The 22,338-nt window shown below is 45.4% G+C and overlaps 1 protein-coding gene across 2 annotated transcripts in view; it reads right to left on the bottom strand.

Annotated features, from left to right (window-relative positions):
• Nucleotides 1-22,338, bottom strand: part of UBE4B (ubiquitination factor E4B) — a 2,592,778-nt gene that overhangs the window by 225,774 nt on the left and 2,344,666 nt on the right. The window lies entirely within an intron of this gene.

Below are 22,338 nucleotides of genomic sequence, written 5' to 3'. Positions count from 1 at the left end.
CGTAAGCTGATCCTTCCAGAGAAGGGAAGGACCCTGGATCCGAAATGGTGGGTCTGGGAACTGAAGCCACCTTCCGCTCCGAAGATATCCCTCTCAAAGCAGAAACCAGAGCCAAGCTGATCTGTGCTGAAGCTTAAAGGTGCCAAGAAGGCTCTGAAATTATAGCAGTCTACTCTAGCCCCTCGTAACTGAGAGGAAAGATACAGCCCAAGAAGTCTCCAGTTCTGACTGAACCAAAGAGCTCAGAGCGATAATCGTTTCCGAAGATAAATATATCTTCGGTTCCAATGCAGATGCCACCAGGTAGCTCGAAACTGTAGTCTCTAAACCTTCACGTGAAGTTAGAGGAGGATGTAAAGGGGGAGTAGATAAAGAATGGATTCCTTGACCCACTGGGGTAAGGAAATTAGGTGGATCCTGTCATACCTTGTACCCAAAGGGTTTTCCTCACCAGTGTCTCCAAGTTGTCTTCAGTTAGACGTTTAGAGGAACGGGGTGACAGCACAGATGGGGATTTAGGTCTCTACAAAAATGGTGATGGAAGCCTCCCGTTCTTGGAAGAAGTATTTTCATAGAATTGTGTACTTGTGGGGTTGGATCTGAGGATATCAGCATCGAAACATGTCTTTTTTCTTTCTGTCTTCAGAGCTGAAAGGGACGGTTCTGATGAATGACTACTTCCTGTTATCAGGTCAAATAGATCAGTCAAAGCTGAGGATTTTGACTTTTTTGAAGTTGGTTCCGATGGAGGGGATGGAACTGAAGACTTAGGTTTTTTTTGCTATCAGAACCGAAGGAGAAGACAGAACTGAAGCACTTCTCTTCTTGGCTTTCTCTGAAAGTCTGGAAGAGGAAGAGGAGGAAGGGCTAGGAAAGTCAGATTTGCCCTTTAATTTTTCCGAAGTTCCAGATATAGCTTCATCTGAGGAGGATGGAATTAAGCCTTTCAATATCAATTTGTTTTTTTCTCTCAACAAGAGCTCTGTGACTAAAGGAATGGCAGATTGAACAGTCCTCCTGAAAATGGAGTCCGAAACAGTACACTCAGAGTACAAGTCAGAGTAAGGAATTTAATGACCACACTTCTTACAGCATTTAAACCCAGCCAGGCCTTTCTCCTTCTCTGCCATCACACACACACACACACACACACACACACACACACACACACACACAGACACACACACACACACACGTGTGTTAACAGAGAGATATAAGGGAAAGGGAGATAAAGAATAGGAACTTAAAAGCCTTTTTTTTTTTTTGTAGATAAAGGGGAGAGCTATCAGCCTACCAACCTGTCAGCTGATCTCCTCCCTGCAGAACTTCTTCAAAAAGCTACAGATGCCATAGCATACACCACTACTATCCTGATCAACAGAATTTTAACTGAAGCATCCATTCTCTCCGTCTGGAAGATATCCCATGTCATCCCACTCCATAAAGGGGGCAGCTCTACTGAACTTTCAAACTATAGCCCTACACCTATTCTGTCACCCTTGGCTAAAATTATGGAAAAATGCATCCATAATCAACTCCTGAACTATCTTATCCGTAATAATCTTCTAGCCAACACCCAACATGGGTTTAGACCATTCCATAGTACAACCTCAGGCCTCCTCTCCTTCTCCAATGTCATTAACCAACACCGAAACAATAAAAAACTTTCCTCTGCTATCTTTCTCGATCTTTCAAAAGCCTTTGATATGGTAAACCACCAAATACTCATAAACACTTTAAAATCCATCTCCCTAGAGGACCAGGCCATCCAATGGTTTCAATCATATCTCAGTGGTAGACAACAGGCTGTCCTATGGCAGAGCAAACTATCCACCCTTTTACCCATCACCCCCTTGGAGTACCCCAAGGCTCCATACTAGGTCCACTATTATTTTCCATTTTCATCAATGATTTGTATAAGGTCATCCCAAATGCAACATGCATTCAATATGCGGATGACTCCACTTTAGTATGCTCCGACACTTCACTTACAGAGTTGCAGATTCTATCCCAAAATACTTTTAACATAGTTGAAAATTGGCTCCTTAATCATCTCGTGTTAAATCCTAATAAAACCAAACTGCTGCTTTTCTCCCCCACTCACAGGTCTGCCCCTATAACCTTTATATTAAAATCCAACAACGGCACCATTACTTTCCCAGATTCCTCAACCAAACTGTTAGGAGTTATAATAGATAATAACCTTAAGTTTGATCTGCATATCAATAAAAACATTAAAACAGTTAATAAAAAACCTGGCTCACTATATAGGATCAAGTCCTTCCTAACGCCATTAGCCAGAACTGTAATTGCTCTTACACATCTACTCTACACCCTCCTCTGTGCTTCCCCTCTATTTACAAACCTCAGCAAAATTGCCCTTAATAAACTTTCTAGCAGCTACAATCACATTGCTAGATTTGCTATTGATGCAGCCTACAGACTCATCACTGTCATAACCTAAATCTACTAGGATGGCTTGAACTACCTAACCTACTTCAGGTTAACCAACATAGCTGCACACAACATCCTGTACCAACCGGATAATACACCCGTACTTAAAAACCTCATCACCCCCTACAGTAACCTTAGCGCACTTCGTTCATCTGAAAGACTACTAGATCAAACTCTCAAATCCAACAACACAGCTGGTAAATCTCTATTTGCTAACTCTGTTGGCACAACCTGGAATTCTCTTCCTGCTAATCTTACATCTGAACACTCTCTACCTCAATTCAAGAAAAGTCTTATTCAGTACTTTAAAAAACGATGGCTATGTCCTTGTCCTAATCCAGACTAACTCTAACCATCACTTGTGTGCACATGGAGGACTTCCACCTACACTATGTTTCTTAACTTATAAATCCTATGATCTCCTTGAATCTACTACCAGGTTAGCCTACTAGGTATTCAATATCCTATCATTCTTAAAAACACTGTCTAGAATTTTCCATCCGAGTAAAAATGTAATAATTTGTTTTATCTGTTTTTGTGTTTTACTCTGTGCAAAAATCCTTTTATTTGTGTTTTAAACTGCAAAAATGTAAATAGGAACCTTGACGATTGGATGGGAGAAAGGAAATTCATCCCGGGGATCACGTCAGTCGCCCTGCTAGATAGGAGTCCAGGAAAGTAAATAGTGTGGGAAGAAATAGCCAGGGAATTGTTATGGCTAGGCTTGTATAGGCCCTAGGGCTGATAGCCTAGTACCAACCTATGAAGTTTGTTGAATGTCTTTTTGGAGCTTTTCTCCCCAGGTCTCCGCTGAAAATGGACATGTACCCAGTCGGACTATCCCAGTAAACAAATGTAAAATAAATAAATGATAATATTCAGGTTACACCAACATGTAAAAGAAAGAGAATACTAGCAATAGTATTCAAAGTGTACATAATGTATGAAAAGCTTTAAACAAGAAAGGGATAGCGACTTGGTTCTAAAAGAAGTTGCTAAAGAAGGGATAAGAAAGGGATAAAGAAAACAAGACTAAGAGGTCTTCTTAAAGTTTTAAGGAAAATATTAAATTTAACACTTATCTAGCTCAAGAACACTGGAAACCATATGTAACTCGCAAAGCAGCACATGAGATCTGAGGTAACTGGGACAGGTGCATTGTGGGAAAAGTATAAGCTCAAGAGCTTTTGGTTACCATGACCTACGGTAGCGTCTGAGTCAGTTCCGAAGATTGGAACCGAACTCACAGGTTGAGGAAAGAATGAAAACTGACAACATCAGATCCCAAGCTATACAAGATGTATCCTGTAAATGATCTCACATCCAGGCACCTTCCACACACCCATATGGTTTTAGAGGTTCAACTGGCATAAAGGCAGGTGTGCACGCATTAAATATGACAGCTTTCTTGCCTCAGAACAGGGGAAGTTAGAGCCCTGCTAAGCAAAAATTCTAATAGGTGAAAGGGCCCTGCCAAAAGGGAAGTACGTACGGTATTTGTACTACAATAGCAAACATTTACTGTTATGGTAAGTTTAGCTACACTACCTATACTATGTTCATCATTAGATCACTGTTGCAAGCTATATGGGGTGAAAAAAAGAAAAGAAAGGAAGAACAAGAAAGTTTAGAAATCCTTGGAGGATGCTTGCAGCAAAGCTTGCTCTGGCTTTAGAAGCGTCAACTTTGTTGTGCTTGGTAAATTTTATTAATTTATTTAACATTTGTTTACTGGGAAAGTCTGACTTGGAACGAAGCCAATTTTCCATGGAGGCCCTGGGAAAAACACTTCGGATGCATGTCTTTGTGACGTGAGAGGAAACCTACACGAATGCAAGGAGGACATGCAGACTGCACACAGAAGGCACCCCAACCTGGAAGTGAACCGTAGAACCTCTTGTAGTGAGGCGACAATGCAAACACTGCACCATAAATGTATTAGAAGAAAACAAAGCTGCTGCCTCTAGGGTATTTCTGGAATCCAATCCTTTACCTTGCCTGAAAGTGTCATGCCATGCTGTAATTAACAAAACTGAATGGCATGATGCAACCATTTGGAAATGCTATGTTTTGCCACTGATTATTTCTTATGAAGGGTACTAAAGTGGGGCAAGCGATTATAATTACAGAAGTCCTTTATTCTGTCAATGTAGTATTGCAGATGTCTGTGGACATACAGAGTATGCCAAATTCTCTATCCATTTTTTTTTTTTTTTTTTTGTGGAAAGAAAACAGAGATGAAAAGACTGGTTTAAAGCATACTATAAAAACACTTTAGGCATGAAGGAAGGGTAGGTTCTTAAAGGTTCGCTGTCTTTATCGATGATGAGATAGAGATGAGGTACTATTACCTTGCAGCTCAGAACACTTCTTGTAGAAGTCAGAGCAATGAGTAACACTGTTCTCCATGGTAAGAACTTCAAATCAGCCTCATGAGCTAATTTTAAAATAAAGTGCAAGCTTTTTAAGTTCAAAATTAAAATCCAATAGAACAGCCACTTGCTCCAAAGGTGGAGGATATATAAAACCCTTTTCAGAAACTACTTCATTTGAGATACACAAGAAAGGGGGATCCGTAGGCAAGCAGGCAGGCAGTGGCCAACAGATGAATCTTTATGGAAGAATAAGAAAGGCCAGAGGATAAGACTGAAGAAGCAATGGCAACAGTGCCTTAAATGGCTCTCCATTCCTACTCAAATAAGATTACCTGCTGTGTTGCTTAAAAGTAACAGTAGAGGAGCAAAATGGACTGGTCACCCTCTGGACATACCTGATGACTGAGCAGACAAAGGGCCAAAGACAGACGCAACACATTTTTTTTAAATAGGCAGATGCTTTTTTTTTTTTTTAAAAGGAAAACTACTTCTGCCTCACTTTTTCCTCTGAAAAAAGAATTATAACTGCCTGCTGTCTGGACTCTGACAGAACCCACACACAGGGTTGATTGGACACACTACCCAAAAAGACTCATCAACACTGAGGTCCCTCAACATTCCATAATAGGTTCTCTCCTCTTCAACACATCCTCTGATATGTAAGCTGACGCCAAGGATGTATGGTTGACAAAGTTTGTTGATAACTGCAAACCTGGCACCACCATTAACTTCACAATTGATACCCATTTGCAAGACTGCCTAGACGATACAAGCAACTGGTGTGAATAGTATGCAATCAAACTCAATGCATAAAACATGCAATCCTGTACTCTTTGGGAAACAGAAACACCCTTGAGCCTACCAAATAAATAAAGCTGATATGATTATTAGAGAACTAAACACTTTTGTTGCTAATGAGCTCTCTTTTGACAATCACACGTCAACTATTATCAGGAAATCTTTCTACCTAGTCCAACTAATCACACCAAGGGTATAGCCCCTTGTTCAAAGGAATTTATTGTCTTCTCTTTCCATCCTTAATCAGGTCTGTAACAGAAAGTAATGCTCCCTTTGATATATACCTATCCAAACATATTGCCTAAAATGAGGAAGTATAAAGAGTCCTCACCAAGAACATCTTTGGTATGAGAGTCATAAGTTACTATTAATGTCAAAAAGCCTTACCACTCTATTCTATCTTCTGTGGGCTGCTGTGCAGTGAACTATGCTTGGCATGCAAGGCTATGAACTATCCAGTTCTGCTTAGTCTTCTGCATCTTAAAATAATCTGAAATACCACCACCCCTCCAAATTCCTAAATTTAGACTGTAATATAAAAATAAACTAGTAGACCATTAAGTAACTCTTGCAGATGACCTTCTTACAGAATAAGCGTCCATTCCATATCAGATGAAGTAGCTTCCTCACCCTGTTTTAAACAAATCTGAATGTTGGATGGGGAGCTGTAAGTTCATCCAGGCTGCCTTCTCAGACCCTTATATTTAGAGGGGGAAATGAGTGGATACTGCAGTGGCAAGGCTAACTAATGGTCTTCGGCACCTATTGCATAGTAAAAGCCAATAACAAAAGAAGTTATGTACTCACCATAAAGTACAGTTTTGTACCTACCATAAATGTAGATGTTCAAGTGTTCACCCTGCTGCAGTCATCACACTTGGGTTATCCTGTCGTCAGGCGGTCCCGCAGTCGGCCGGATTTCCAAAGTCTTGGTCCGACGTCGGTTGCTGTCGCCTAATCCCTGACGTCAGTGCGTCAGGGGTACATATATTGCAACCAACGCCATTTTCTTCAGTTTTTCTTGCCGCAGATGTCAGTTGCCCCCAAAAGGGTGATCAGAATTAGTACCAAAAGGTGTGAACACTGCACAAACACAAAATCCCTTCAGCTATAAGCAAATACATCAGTAAGGCATAGCAGCGATTTAGCCAGTAGATCAGAGGGGTTGGAGGGAGGGTAACCTGGACTGCAGCAGGGTGAACACTCGAACATCTACATTTATGGTAGGTACAAAACTGTACTATGTTCATCGTGTTACCCTGCTGCAGTCATCACACTTGGGTTGAATCCCAAAGCTAAGGTAGGGGGGAGGTATCATAGAGGGTTAGTGGAGGCAATGAGGCCCTGCAGAACTGCAGTGGCAAAGCCCGCCCTGGACTTAGAGTAGAGAGGTAAGTGATAGTGTTTGGTGAAGGTGTGTACAGAACTCCAAGTTGCAGCTTCTAAAAGTTCCTTGGTAGGAACCCCCCTGAGAAAGGCTGTAGAGGTTGCTGTAGCCCTGGTAGAGTGGGATCTAATGGTAGGAGGGACTGGTTTCCCATGATGGGTATAACAGAACCGTATGCAATGGCCTATCCATTTAGAAATGATTTGTTTGGATATAGCCCTCCCTTGAGAAGCTGTAGCATAGGATACAAAGAGCTGGTCAGTTTTTCTGAAATCCTTAGTTTTATCCAAGTAGTAACGAAGCTGCCTGTGAATGTCCAAGGAATGCAGGAGTGTCTCACCTTTGTTCTGTGGATTGGGGAAGAAAGTGGGTAGGTGGATGGTTTGATTTAAAGCTACACTGGAAACCATCTTAGGCATGAAGGAAGGATTAGTTCGTAGAGAAACTCTGTCTTGATGAAAAATGAGGAAAGGTTCCACTGCCATTAGTGCCTGTAATTCTGAGACTCTCCTAGCAGAAGTTATTGCCAGGAGCAGGTCAGTCTTCCAAGATAGGAACTGAAGGTCTGCAGAGAAAGCTGGTTCAAAGGGAGGTAACATTAGTTTTTCCAGAACAAAGTTGAGGTCCCATGTTGGTGTAGGAGCTCTTCTAGGTGGTCTAATGTTTTTTGCCCCTCTGAGGAACTGCCTTAGAAGAGGATTTGAAAATAAAGGTGGATTAGTGTCGTAGTGCGCTGAAATAGCTGAAGCATGGATTTTAATTGAGGAGAAGGAAAGCCCTTTGTGCAACATCTCAGCTAAATACTGCAGAATGTGAGGCATATGAGGCTGAGTTGTGTCTTGGCCTTTAGCTTGGTTCCAGGCAGAATACCTTTTCCATTTGTCCGAGTAAGCCTTCCTGGTGCTTGGCCTCCTGGCTCCCAGAATAACATCCAGAACTGCTTGTGAAAGAGGGGCTGGTTGGATGTTTAATAGATTTGCCATGCAGCCCGGTTTAAGGTTTTGAGCTGGCTGTGTAGAAACTGTTTGTTTTGTTGCGTGAGCAAATGGGGTATTTGAGGCAATATCCATGGTGGGCTGTGAGCCATATTCTTCAATAGCGGGTACCAGTGCTGGCGTGGCCAGTCTGGGGCTATGAGAATCAGTCGTGGTTTCTCCTTTTTGACCTTCAAAAGAACCTTTGTGAGGAGAGGTAATGGAGGAAAGGCATATGCTGTCAGGTTTTTCCAACTGAAGGAGAGAGCGTCCACTTTCCAAGCTTGATGGTGGAATGTCCTTGTACAAAATGTTGTCAGTTGGTAATTTTGAGGACTGGCAAACAGGTCTATATTTGGAAGGCCCCATTTTTCAGTTATCATTGTAAATATTTGTGGGTCTAGTTTCCACTCGTGGGGATCTTTGATGTTTCTGCTTAGGTCATCTGCCAATGTGTTTTTCTGTCCTGGCAGGAATTGAGCTTGTAACTGGACTTGGTAGGCCAGAGCTGTGTTCCATAAGATTATTGCTTGCCTGCAAAGAGGGTAGGAATGTGTGCCCCCTTGTTTGTTTATGTACCACATTACTGTGGTGTTGTCCGTCTTTATTGCAAGTTGTCCTGGATGTAGTAGATCCTTGAAGGCTGTAAGAGCTTTCTGTACAGCTATCATCTCTTTTTGATTTATGTGCAGTTTTCTTTGTTCTGCAGTCCATAGGCCTTGAATGCATTGTCCTGCCATGTGTGCCCCCCAGGCATAGTCTGAAGCATCTGTTGTGATAGTTTGCCTGGGTGGGGGCAAGGTGAAAGGCTGACCCTTGTTGAGGTGACATGCCTGTGACCATCATAGAAATTCCTGTTGAAGGCAGGGAATGAGAGATATCACTGTGTCCAAGCTGTGGCTGTGTTGAGACCATACACTTTTTAGGTACCACTGTAATTTCCTCATATGCAGTTTTGCAAATGGTATTATCAGAATGCAAGATGCCATGAAGCCCAAAGCCTGCAGAATTTTTCTTGCAGTTAATTGGGTCTTTGTTGCCATTGTCTTGAAATATTGAGTCAGTTGTAGTTGCTTGTCTGGTGTAAGATAAGCCTTCTGGGCCGTTGTGTCCAAGCTGGCACCCAGGAATGTCATATTTTGTGAGGGTACTAGTTTTGACTTCTTTTCGTTTACTGTGTACCCCAGACAAGTTAGTAGATGCTTCACAAAAGCCAGATGATGTAAGAGAATGTCTTTTCTTTCTGCTTGGATGAGGCAGTCGTCCAGGTATGGATATATTTGAATTCCTCTTTGTCTGCAGTATGCAATTACTGGTGCCAGGCATTTTGTGAAAACTCTGGGCGCAGTAGAGACGCCAAAGGGCAGTGCAGAGAATTGATAATGGGCTGAACCTGCAATGAAACGGAGGTATCTTCTGCAACTTTGTTTGATAGGGACATGCAGGTATGCCTACTTGAGGTCCAACGTTACCAGCCATGTTTCCTTGCCCAACATGGGAAGTAACTGCTGTAGTGTTAGCATCTTGAATTTGGGAACTTGTAAGTAAGTGTTTAGAACTGAAAGGTCCAGAATTGGTCTCCAAGCATTGTCCTTTCTGGGTACTAGAAAGAGCCTTGAGTAAAATCCTTGGCCTTGCTCTCGAGTAGGTACCAGTTGAATGGCTCTCATGTCCATGAGAGCTGTAATTTGCTTTTGTGCCTCTGCCCATTGATTTTGTGGCAGGTTTGGCATTCCTCTTTTCATTGACAAGGTGTGAAAGTGGAATCTGTATCCTCGTAAAATTATGTCTAGGACCCATTTGTCCTTTGTGACCATGTGCCAGTTGTCTGCAAAAAGTGCTAGTTTTATCCCCAAGGGGGCTGACAAAAGAGTTTTGTTTGGCCAGCTGAGGTGCAAGTCATTGAATTTGCCTTCTGGTGGGTTGAGACCTGTCTTCTCCTCCCTTCTGGGTTGAAGTGCCCCATTGGCGAGGTTTATACTGGGCTTGTGGTTGTCCTCTGCCCCTTGGGCGACTGTATTTACCCCTCTGAGGTCTGTCAGTGGCTGGAAAGGACCACTTTTTGTTGGCCAGTTTCTGCTGAAGCGAGGGGGTTGTACTTGTCGGAAATCTTTGACTGTCTGCATTGATTTCGCCTTATCTTCCATTTTTTTTAAAACAACTTCTGCTTTAACTCCATAAAGAGCATCCTGCTGTAAGGGAGCATCTAGTAGTTTTGCTTTAACATGATCAGGCAGACTTTGTTCCTTTAACCAGGCATGCCTACGTATAACTGATCCAGTGACAGCTGCTCTGCAGGAGGCCTCCAAAGAATCAAACCCACATTGTAAGGTAGGTTTGCCCACCTGCTCAGTGGCGTGCAACAAATCCTGTACTTCTTTCAATTCAGATTGTTGAGTGAGGGAGGTTATCTTTTGTTTTAACTGAGAGATTAGAAATTGCTGATACTTAAGCATATGAAATTGACAATTTAGTGCTAATGTGGCTGAGATGTAAACCTTTTTCCCCCACCTGTCTAGTGCTCTTGAATCCCTCTCAGAAGGTACTGGGTTTTTAGCCATGGAAGCCTTAGCCCCCTTGGGACCCTGGGAGATAGTCTCTGGGTCAGCTACTGGGCTTTTGTAAAGAAATTTGTGGGAATCAGGTACTCTGTAGTATCTGTCAGGCTTAGCCGGAGCAGGAGGTAGAGAGTCTGGATTGAAACTGGATTCTAAATAGACATCATCCACAATGTCCAAAACAGGTGGGATGGCTAGAGGTCTGTGTTGGGGGAGTAAAAGAAACTCTCTGAGCCTTTTCTTGGAATCAGAGTAATCCTGACCTTCCCAGTGAAAATGTTCCCTCATAGTGTGTAAAGGTTCCCCAAAAGAATAGTCTTCAGGAGGGGAAGCTGAGGGAATAGAGTCCTCAGCATCAGAATCTTCATAAGGAGAGAAGGAATAGTCGTGGTCCTCAGAGGAATCCGAAGAAATAGACAGTTGCTCAGAGGAAGCAGAATCTTCCTCTTGTCTAGGCCTTTTGTCAGGAGGGGGCTGTGAACCCCTGATAAGAGAAATCAAATCTTAAGTCATTTTGAGCATCTGTTTCTTAGGCATAGGGCCTTAAACAGGAGACTGAAGTGTAGTCTTTTTAGATTTAGAAGGAGTCTTCGACTTAGAAAACGTTTTGACTGTGAGAGTCGTCGGTCTGAAAACGCCTTCAGAAACCGATGGCATTTCAGAAGCACCAACGTCCTTAGAAGGTAAATTGTCGGAAGGGCCTGAAGTAAAAGGCTGCATTGGCCTAGTACATTCCGTCAAAATATCCGTAGCGGTCTCGGGTTCCTGAACTGCGGTAGTCAGGGGCTGCGTCGGAGCCTCACTGAGAACCGGAGACCGGATCAACCGAGGCCTCGGAATCTGGCTTAGGCCTGGGCTGTCGGTCCTTATCCCTGCGCTTTTTGTGCACGCCGGTAGTCGGTAGCTCCAACGGCATGTTATAGTTAAATTTTCTACCAAAATAGTGTTGTGCGAAATCAAATTGTCTTTTAATAGTATGCTTATTAAACCTAGCACAAAATCGACAAGAAGTGATGTCGTGATCAGGGCCTAGGCAAGGTATGCAATAAGAATGAAAGTCCTTATGAGGTATTTGCTTCCCACAAGAAATACAATTGTTAACTTTTTCTGACATCGGTCTGAGGCAAGAAAAGTTTCCCCAACGGGGTACTTAGATTTATAGAAGACTTCGGTCTGAAATTCGAATTCGACAATCTCAGGAGTCGGCCGACCGGCACTTGCGAACTGCTTCTGCTTCGGGCACCGCACGGCAAGAAAGACTGAAGAAAATGGCGTCGGTTGCAATATATGTACCCCTGGCGCACTGACGTCAGGGATGAGGCGACAGCAACCGACGTCGGACCAAGACTTTGGAAATCCGGCCGACTGCGGGACCGCCTGATGACAGGATAACCCAAGTGTGATGACTGCAGCAGGGTAACACGATGAACATCGTTCCATCTGAGTAGTTATACTTCATTTTTCTGCAACCTGTGGGTATTCAGATCCATATCGGATTCGAGCTGGCAACTTTTCAAGCATCTGCTCTGAGCTCAAGCTCCTCCCTCTTACCCATAACCCATCACCATCTCCTACCTTCCCTCAGATCGAGTTTGCCACTACTCAATCCATCAGCAACTCAATTTTATCACAAACCTTTAACAGGTTTGGGGGAAGGAGGGCAGGACGGTTGCAGAAAAATGAAGTATAACTACTCAGATGGAATGTTATGGTGAGTACATAACTTCTTTATCTGAAGCAGTTAACTTCATTTTATCTCCAACCTGTGGGACAGTGTCTTGAGCTACTACAACTCCTGGGAGGCCCTCATGGAAGGATATTCCCGAGTACCGCAGAGCCGAAGGATGCTCTCCCCCTCTGGAGATCAAATCCAACTTATAATGAGAAATGAAGGTATGTGACCTTGCCCAAGTTGTTGCTGCACAAATGTCATCCAGTGAAACCCTTGACCAAAAAGCAGCAGAAGTTGCCATAGATCTGGTAGAATGAGCTTTAACAGGACCAGGCAGGGACAGACCTTTGTCTTTATAAATTTGAAAAATACATTGTGTAATCCATCTAGCTAAAGAAACCTTGGAGATGGCTTTGCCCAGAAAGGGTTTAGAGAAGGACACGAACAACTGGTCAGACTTACGAAAGGGCTTTGTTCTGTGTAAATAAAAACGAAGCTGTCTATGAACATCTAGCAAATGCAGCTCATATTCACCCTTGTTCTGGAAATTTGGAAAGAAAACAGACAGGTTAATAGTCTGGTTAACGTTTGATTCAAAAGCTACTTTTGGTAAGAAGGAAGGGTTTGTGTGGAGCGAGACCCTGTCCTTATGGAAGATCAAGTAAGGGGGCACGGCAGACAAAGCTTGAATCTCAGAATCCCTCCTAGCCAAAGTAATGGCCACTAGGAAGGTTGTCTTCCAGGATAAGAACTTCAAATCTACTGATGCTGCAGGTTCAAAGGGAGGAGCAACTAACGCCTGCAGAACCAAGGTAAGGTCCCAAGGAGGAACAGAGTCCTTAATCAGAGCCATAAAAGAAAGTTGCCTTTAAGGAAAGCCTTACACAGTCTCGAAGAGGCCAAAGCAGTCATGTTTTCGCCAACATGGAAATTCGAGATAGCTGCCAGTTGCACTTTCACCGTGGAGGAACTAGCCCCTTGTTGAAAATATTGGCTAAAAAATCCAACACTGCAGGAACAGGGGCTGTAAAGGGATCTACGTTCCTATGAGGAGTCCAAAATAGAGAATCGTTTCCATTTGCTGTGGTAAATCTTCCTAGTGGAAGCCTTATGGGACGCCACCAGAATAGTTTTTACTGAAGATGAAAGACCGGGGAGTCCTGGCAATCAAGGGAACTGGAAGCCGTCAGCTTGAGGCTGTCCAGGTTGGGCGGACAAGTGCCCGAGGGATGAGAGATGAGACCAAGGAAAGGATACAGAATCCACCGAGGAGCTAGAACATGAGACCAGAGGAAGGGGAACCACACCTGTCGAAGCCAGAACGGGGCAATGAGGATCACTTTGTACCCCAGTCGGCAAGCTTCCTGAAGAAACTTTGGAATGAGAGGTAACTGGGGATAAGCGTACAGTAACCCGGGAGGCCAAGCATGGACTAGAGCATCTCTGGGTGGATCCCCTGGTGAGGGGATCAGAGCGAATAGCTTGGTGCACTTCGCCTTGGAAGGAATGCGAAGAGATCGCAGCAAGGCTGACCCCATGCAAAGAAAATCTCCTCCACTATTGATTGTTTCAGACACCACTCGTATGGCATTAGAATAGCCCGACTCAATCTGTCCGCTAAAAAGTTGGAGCGTCCTGGGATGTGCATTGCAATCAGAAATCGACTGGTGGATATCGCCCACTCCCACACTTTCATGGCCTTGCGACAGAGAGGGCAGGATCTGGTTCCCGCCTGTTTGTTGATGTACCAACCAACATGTTGTCTGACTAAACTGCAATCGCCCCCAAAGGAAGAACAGTGTGAAAGGCTTGCAACACTAAAAGCACTGCTCTCATCTCCAGAACACTAATAGGCAATTTGGTCTCGGTCTGGGACCACGTGCCTTGGACCATCCTCCCCAAATAATGCCCCCCCTTCCACCCAAGCTGGGAGGCGTCCGTGGTTACTGTGGTTTGGGCTGTGGGTGAAACGAATGGCCGTCCTGCTAAGACCTCCAGTGACTGGAGCCACCAGAGAAGGGATGCCCTGCAGGCTTTGCTGATTTGAATTGGATAGTCCATGGGGAGATCTAGCCAAGATGACTGTACTGCCAGAGTCCACTGAAGAACACACACGTGAAGACATGCACAGAGAAGGATCGAGATTGCTGCGGACATAGAGCTTAGGGCTCAGAGAACGTCACCAGTCTTTGGTAGCCTGGGGCCAAGGATCACTGATATATGGACCCATAGACTCTGGACCCTGTCTAGAGTTAGGAAGACCTTCAATTGGAGGGTGTCCAGCCGTGCCCCGATAAAGTCCAAAATCTGCACCGGGTTCAAGAGGGACTTGGAAACAATGATAGTAATCCCTAGCTGGATTGCAAGATGAAGGAAGGAGTTTCTGGCCATGCAAAGAAGACGCTTGGTGGAAGCAGCGAGGAGCCAATCATCTAGGTAAGGAAATACCTGAATCCCCTAAAGTCTCAGGTGAGCCGCTACGACTGCCATTACCTTGGTAAACACCCTGGGTGCTGTGGTGAGACCAAAGGGTAGGGCTCTAAATTGGAAATGATTGGCTCCCAGCTGGAAGCGAAGGAATCTCCTGGAGCTTCTGCAAATCTTGATGTGGTAGTAGACGTCCTGGAGGTCTATCAAGCACATCCAGTCACACTCTCGCAAATAAGGTAGAATTAACTTTAGGGTGACCATCCAGAATTTCTGCTTGGCCACAGCCAGGTTCAGGGTTGACAGGTACAAAATGGGCCTGAGGTCCCCCGTCTTTTTTGGCACTAAAAAGAACCTGGAGTAAACTCCTGATCAAGACTGATCTGGGGGGACCGGTTCGATGGCTCGTTTGCAAAGCAGCTTTGAAATCTCTAGTGCTGCTGCCTCCCTTTGAGCAGGTGGGACATCTGGGAGGCACTTTGGTTGGCCGGGAGTGGTAACGAACGGGATGGTGTAGCCTCTGGATATTATTTGAAGCACCCAATGGTCCACAATTATGGACTCCCAAGCCGTTGGGTGCAATGATAATCTTCTCTTGACTGTCTCCAGAGTAGGACAGGAGGGCAACCCCTCAAGGCTGCTGCATGGGCCTGTCCGAAAAGGTCTCCCTAGACCCAAAGTTCCTCGGCCCCCCTCTGCCTCTGTGGCAATGTCTGTCTTGTCCCCCTCTGCCTCTAGGGGACGAGGTGGCCTGAGAGTCCCAGGAAAACTGTGATTTTTGGAACCACATCTTCATTTGCCCTCCCTGATTCCTAGAAAAGGATCTTTGAGGGCTACAGAAGCGGACTTCGATGGCAGACAAAGTCTTCCCGTACTGTCTTCCCAAAAAGAGAAGAGCCATCAAAGGAAGCATTTGTGAAAGACGCCTTGAAGGGGTCCGCGAAATGACACAGTCTGAGCCAAGCATGTTGCCTCATAGCCAAGCTGGTCCCAGCCGCCCTCTATGGTGTCAGGCTCCTTCCATGTCCGCGTGGTGATAAGATCCACTAAGGGATCCGCAGGAGGGGTCACCCAGGATGTAGATGGGCCCGTGCCAAAGGCCTCCAGGAACACTGACTCATCTGTAGAAAGTTTTGGGGCTGACCAACTTCCCCTCTGGCGGAGGATCTCCATGATGTCTCCAAAGGAGACATCCCCAGGAGGTGACTTGGGGGAACCTTCTCCTTCATCTAAATCAGTGCCTTCTGTCAAGGACTCAGGGGAATCCAGGTGCCTCCTTTTACATGTGTGCTTACGGAGACACTCTTCAGTGGGACTCTCTGAAGAGGGCTCGTGAGCCACGGGGAGTTCCTCCAGGGGAACCACCTGGGGGGCCTCTAGCACAGGCTGTCCCTGAGACAAGCTGAAGGGAGTCGTAACCGAATCCAAGGGAGCCCGGGCGGAATCCAAGAAAATAGGCTGGGGTCTCGATCCTTGGGAGAGAAAGCACAGTTGTGTACCTACCATAAATGTAGATGTTCAAGTGTATTCACTGCTGCAGTCATTACTCTTCGGTTATCCTGCTGGCAGGCTACCCGCAGTCAGCCTGAATTCCAAAGTCTTGGTCCGGCGTCGGTTGCTGTCGCCTCTTCCCTGACGTCAGTGCGCCAGGGGTATAAAAGATGCAGCCAACGCCATTTTCTTCAGTTTTTCTTGCCCCAGATGTCAGGTGCCCCCAAAAGGGTAGGCTAAAATAAATTATGCCAATAAACATGTACCCACTAAAGTAAACATTTTTCTTCATCTACAAGCAAATACACCACATAGGTTGTATAGAACAGAGAAGTACAGATAAGACCCAGCAAAAGAAAGGGGGATGGAGGGAGGGTAACCTGGACTGTAACAGTGAAGACACTCGAACATCTACATTTATGGTAGGTACACAACTGTACTATGTTCGTGTTTCACTGTTGCAGTCAGTACTCTTGGGTTGAATCCCAAAGCTGAGGATGGGTGGCTGAGCTAAATAGGATTAGGAGAGGCGAAGAGGCCCTGCAGAACTGCAGTGGCAAAGCCTGCTCTGGATTTAGAGTAGAGAGGTAAGTGGCAGTGCTTTGTAAAAGTGTGCACTGAACTCCAAGTTGCAGCCTCTAAGATGTCTTTGGTTGGTACTCCTCTGAGGAAGGCTGCTGAAGTCGCTGCTGCTCTGGTTGAATGTGGCCTAATGCCCTTAGGCACTGATTTGCCATGCTGTGAGTAGCAGAAATGAATGCAATGGCCTATCCATTTTGAAACAGTCTGTTTTGAGATAGCCTTTCCTTGTGATCCTGCAGCATATGCCACTAAAAGTTGCTCAGTCTTTCTGAAAGCTTTAGTTCTGTCCAAGTAGAAGCATAGCTGTCTGTGTATCTCCAAAGAATGCAGAAGTCTCTCACCCTTGTTCTGTGGGTATGATAAAAGGTAGGCAAGTGAATGGTTTGGTTAAGGGCCACACTGGACACCACCTTAGGCATAAATGTAGGGTTCGTCCTCAAAGAAACCCTGTCTGGATGGAAAATTATAAAAGGTTCCACAGCCATGAGTGCCTGTAACTCCGAGACTCATCTTGCAGAGGTTATTGCTAGGAGCAGAGCTGTTTTCCAGGATAAGAATTTTATATCAACTGTTGAGACTGGCTCAAAAGGAGGTAGAGTGAGTTTTTCCAATACATAATTGAGGTCCCATGCAGGTATTGCTGCTCTTCTTGGAGGTCTTATGTTTTTGGCCACTCTGAGGTACTGTCTTATTAAAGGATGAGAAAAGATAGGTGGTTCCGTATTGTAATGGGCTGAAACGGCAGAGGCATGAATCTTAATTGATGAAAAGGATAGGCCTTTGTCCAGCATCTCAGTTAGGTATTGCAAAATCCGAGGAATATTTGGTACAAACGTGTCAATTCCTTGTTTCTGGTTCCAAGCACAGAATCTCTTCCATTTTTCTGCATAAGATTTTCTGGTACTGGGCCTCCTGACCTCCAAAATAACATCCATTACAGCTTTGGAGAGAGGAGTGTTCTGAATGGCTACATTATCCGCCATGCTACCAGACTTAAAGTCCTGCGTTGGCTGTACAGGATCTGATTGTTTTGTTGGCTCAGTAAGTGAGAAGTTTGAGGCAATATCCAGGCTGGACCTTGAGACAAGTTATTTAGGATTGGGTACCAGTGCTGGCGTGGCCAGTCTGGGGCAATCAGTATAATTTTTGGCTTCTCTTGTCTGACCTTTAGGAGTACCTTGGGGAGGAGAGGTAGTGGAGGAAAGGCATATACTGTTAGGTTTTTCCAGCTGAAGGATAGGGCATCCACTTTCCATGCTTGCTTGTGATAAGTCCTTGTGCAGAATCTCTGTAGTTGGCAGTTGTGAGGGGAAGCAAATAGATCTATGTCTGGGCATCCCCATTTCCTTGTTATCATGCTGAAGACTTGTGGATCCAGTTTCCACTCGTGGGGATCCATGAGGTTTCTGCTTAGTTCGTCTGCCAGAGTATTTATTTTTCCTGGCAGGAATTGTGCTTGCAGGTGAACTTGATAAGTCAATGCTGTGTCCCACAAAGTCATGGCTTGTCTGGAGAGGGGGTAGGAATGTGTGCTCCCTTGCTTGTTTATGTACCACATGACTGTAGTATTGTCCGTCTTTGTCAGTAGTTGTCCTGGATGAAGTACATCCTTGAAAGCTGTCAGGGCATTCTGAACAGCTAGCATCTCTTTTTGATTGATATGAAGATGCATCTGGCTTATGGGCCATGTGCCCTGAATACATTTTCCTGCCATGTGGGCCCCCCAGGCATAATATGATGCATCCGTTGTTAGTGTCTGCCTGGCTGTGGATAAAGTGAATGGCTGTCCCTTGTTGTGGTGACAGGCCTGTGCCCACCATTGAAACTCCTGTTGCAGGCAGGGAATGAGGGTAATTAATGTTTCTAGGCTGTGGCAATGTTGAGTCCAATCACTTTTTAGATACCATTGTAGTTTCCTCATATGCAGTCTGGCATATGGAATTAGCAAAATGCAGGATGCCATGAAGCCCAAAGCCTGCAGAATTTTTCTTGCAGATGACTGGGTCTTTGTTGCCAACATTTTGAAGTAAGAAGTCAGTTGCCTTTGTTTGTCTGGTGTGAGATAAGTCATCTGGGCAGTTGTATTTAAGCTTGCACCCAGGAATATTATCTCTTGAGAGGGTACTAGTTTTGATTTCTTTTCGTATACTGTGTACCCTAGGCAAATTAGTAATCTTTTTACAAACTCCAGATGCTTTAGTAGAATGTCTTTGTTCTCTGCTTGAATAAGGCAGTCGTCCAAGTAAGGATATATTTGAATTCCTCTTTGTCTGCAGAAAGCAATTACTGGTGCCAGGCATTTTGTGAAGAACCTGGGCGCAGTAGATAAGCCAAAGGGCAGTGCAGAGAATTGGTAGTGGATTGAGCCAGCTATGAATCTGAGGTATCTTCTGCAAGACTGTTTGATTGGGACATGCAGGTATGCCTCTTTTAGGTCCAAAGTTATGAGCCAAGCCTTCTTGCCCAGCATGGGCAGTAGCTGCTGCAGAGTCAACATTTTGAATTTTGGAACGTCCAGAAATGTGTTTAGAATAGACAGGTCCAGTACTGGCCTCCAGGCTTTGTCCTTTCTGGGCACCAAGAAAAGTCTCGAGTAAAATAAATGTCCCTGTTCTAGTTGTGGTACTTGCTGAATGGCTCTTATGTCCATGAGGGATGAAATTAGAAGTTATGTTCTCACCATAACGTTCCATCTGAGTAGGTGTATTCATTTGTCTGCAACCTGTGGGTTATGGATCCGATATCGGATCCGAACCGGCATGGTTTACCAGCTATGGATCCAAGCTCTCAGCTCCTCCCCTCACCCATAATGCCCTGCTCTACCCTCATGACCTCAGATCGAGTTTGCCAAAAGCAAGAACACCCTGAAAAGGGTAACACAACATATGCAGGAAACTGAAAGGCCAGGGGGATAGGAGGGCGGGATGGTTGCAGACAAATGAATACACCTACTCAGATGGAGCGTTATGGTGAGTACATAACTTCTAAATCTGAAGTAGGAGATTCATTTGTCTGCAACCTGTGGGACAGAGTCCCCAGCTACCTGAATCTTGGGCGGCCATCATGGAAGGATATTCGAGCACATGAGCCAAAGAATGCTCTACCCCTAGATGCAAGATCCAACTTGTAGTGGGAAATAAAGGTATGAGATGAAGCCCACGTGGCTGCTGCACAAATATCATCTAGAGGAATCCTAGCCTTAAAGGCTGCTGAGGTAGAGACTGACCGGGTTGAATGGGCATGTACACCCTCCGGTGCGGGCCTTCCTGAAGCTTGATAAGCCAATAAGATACACTGTGAAATCCAGCGAGATAGTGAGACTTTAGAAATTGGTTTGCCCAAATTAAATTTAGCAAAGGAAATGAACAACTGGTCGGATTGCCTATGACCAGCCGTCCTGTTTAGATAAAATCTAAGTTGCCTGTGAAAATCTAAAGAGTGAAGCTTGTATTCACCTTTGTTTTCATATTTAGGAAAGAAAACAGGGAGGTTAATGGATTGATTAATGTTTGCTTCAGAAGCTACTTTAGGAAGGAAGGACGGGTTGGTCCTGAGGTAAACACGGTCCGGATGAAAGACCAAGTAAGGAGGTTTAGCTGATAATGCTTGGAGCTCTGAAACTCTCTTGGCCGAAGTAATGGCTACTAAGAAGGCAGTCTTGAACGACAAGAATTTTAGATCTACCGTAGCTGCCGGCTCGAAGGGGGGCGGTCAAGGCCTGGAGAACTAAGGAAAGGTCCCAAGGAGGAACCGCTTGTTTTACAGGGGGCCTGAGAAGAAAAGTACCTTTAAGGAAAATTTTACACAACTTGGCCGACATCAGAGGATTGGAGTCATGACCAATGTGATAATGTGAGATTGCCGCAAGTTGTACTTTGACCGTGGAACTGCTGGCACCATCGTTAAAAAGAGTGGTTAAGAAATCAAGCACCACGGGGAGAGGAACTGTGAAGGGGTTTAGGCCTTGCCGCTCCGCCCACAAAGAAAACCGTTTCCACTTGTTACGGTAGACTTTCCTAGTGGATGGTTTATGAGCTGCCACCAGGATCGCCTTAACAGGGGACGAAATACCGGGAGTCCTGATCAAGAGTGGAACTGGAGCAGCCAAGCGGTCAGCTTCAGGTTGTCCAGGTTCGGAGGAGATAAGCGGGACGGATGGGATATCAGATCGGGAATGGGATCTAGAATCCAAGGAGGATTCACAGAGTGAGACCTTAGGAAGGGGAACCAGATCTGTCGAGGCCAAAACGGAGCAATGAGAATCATTCTGCACCCCAACCGAGAGGCTTTCTGAAGAACTTGGAGCATCAGAGGCAAGGGGGGATAAGCATAAAGAAGACCGGGTGGCCAAGCATGCACCAGAGCGTCTCTTGGGGAACCTCCTGGAGGAGGTATCAGAGCGAAAAAACTGTCGCACTTGGTGTTTGAGGGAGAGGCAAAAAGATCGCAAGAAGGAGTTCCCCACCGTGCGAATATGCGTTCCGCTACTTGAGTATTGAGAGACCACTCGTAAGGGGTGAGAATGGTGCGACGGAGCTTGTCCGCCAGGATGTTGGACCGACCCGGAATGTGCGTTGCTATGAGAAAGCGGTTGGTGGAGATTGCCCATTCCCAAACTCTCATGGCTTCTCGACAAAGAGGATAAGACCTGGTCCCTCCTTGCTTGTTGATATACCAGACAACCGACATGTTGTCCGATTGAATCGCAATTGTTCCCAAGGGAAGAAAGGCCTGAAGTGCTAGCAACGCTAAGAGCACTGCTCTCATCTCTAGAACGCTGATATGCAGTAAGGTCTCTGAATTGTTCCATGTGCCTTGGACGGTCCGGCCTGCAAAATGCCCCCCCCTCCCACCCGAGGCGGGAGGCGTCCGTGGTCACCGTGGCGAGAAGGGGAGAAGCACAAAATGGGCGGCCTCCGTGGAGATCTGGAGAGTGAAGCCACCACAGGAGGGACCGCTTGCAAGCCTTGCTGATCGCAATGGGATGATGCATAGGAAGAGCAAGGTACGACCACTGTACTAGGAGTGTCCACTGGAGGATGCGGATATTGAAATTGGCGAGAGGAAGAAGTGCTATAGCAGACGCCATGGACCCTAGAGCCCTCAGGACCAACTCTGCCAGAACTGAGCTTGAGTGGAGAATGGCCCGCACCTGGAGCTGCAGATTTTGAACTCTGTCCGCAGTGAGGAAGGCTTTTAAACTCCTTGTGTCTAACCTGGCACCTATAAAATCTATGGACTGCGTGGGTGCTAGGTTGGATTTTTTTGTATTTATAGTGATGCCCAGACTGGGAGCAAGATGGAGAAAGGAGTCTCGCGCCAATAGTAGTAGATGCCTTGTTGGGGCGGTAAGGAGCCAGTCGTCCAGGTAGGGAAAGACCTGCACCCCCTGAAGCCTCAGGTGGGCCGCTACCACTGCTAATACTTTGGTGAACACCCTGGGGGCTGTGGTGAGACCAAAGGGAAGGACTCGGAACTGGTAGTGACTGGCTCCCAGCCGGAAGCAGAGAAACCTTCTGGAGTGCCTGTCCATTAGTATATGGTAGTACGCATCCTTGAGGTCTATGGAGCACATCCAGTGATTTTCTCCCAGAAGGGGGAGAATAGATTGCAGAGTGAC

This window comes from Protopterus annectens, chromosome 2.part1, assembly GCF_019279795.1.
Source record: "Protopterus annectens isolate FY-2018-M chromosome 2.part1, PAN1.0, whole genome shotgun sequence".
Classification (NCBI taxonomy): Eukaryota; Metazoa; Chordata; order Ceratodontiformes; family Protopteridae; genus Protopterus; species Protopterus annectens.
This window is presented reverse-complemented; position numbering and strand designations above follow the sequence as displayed.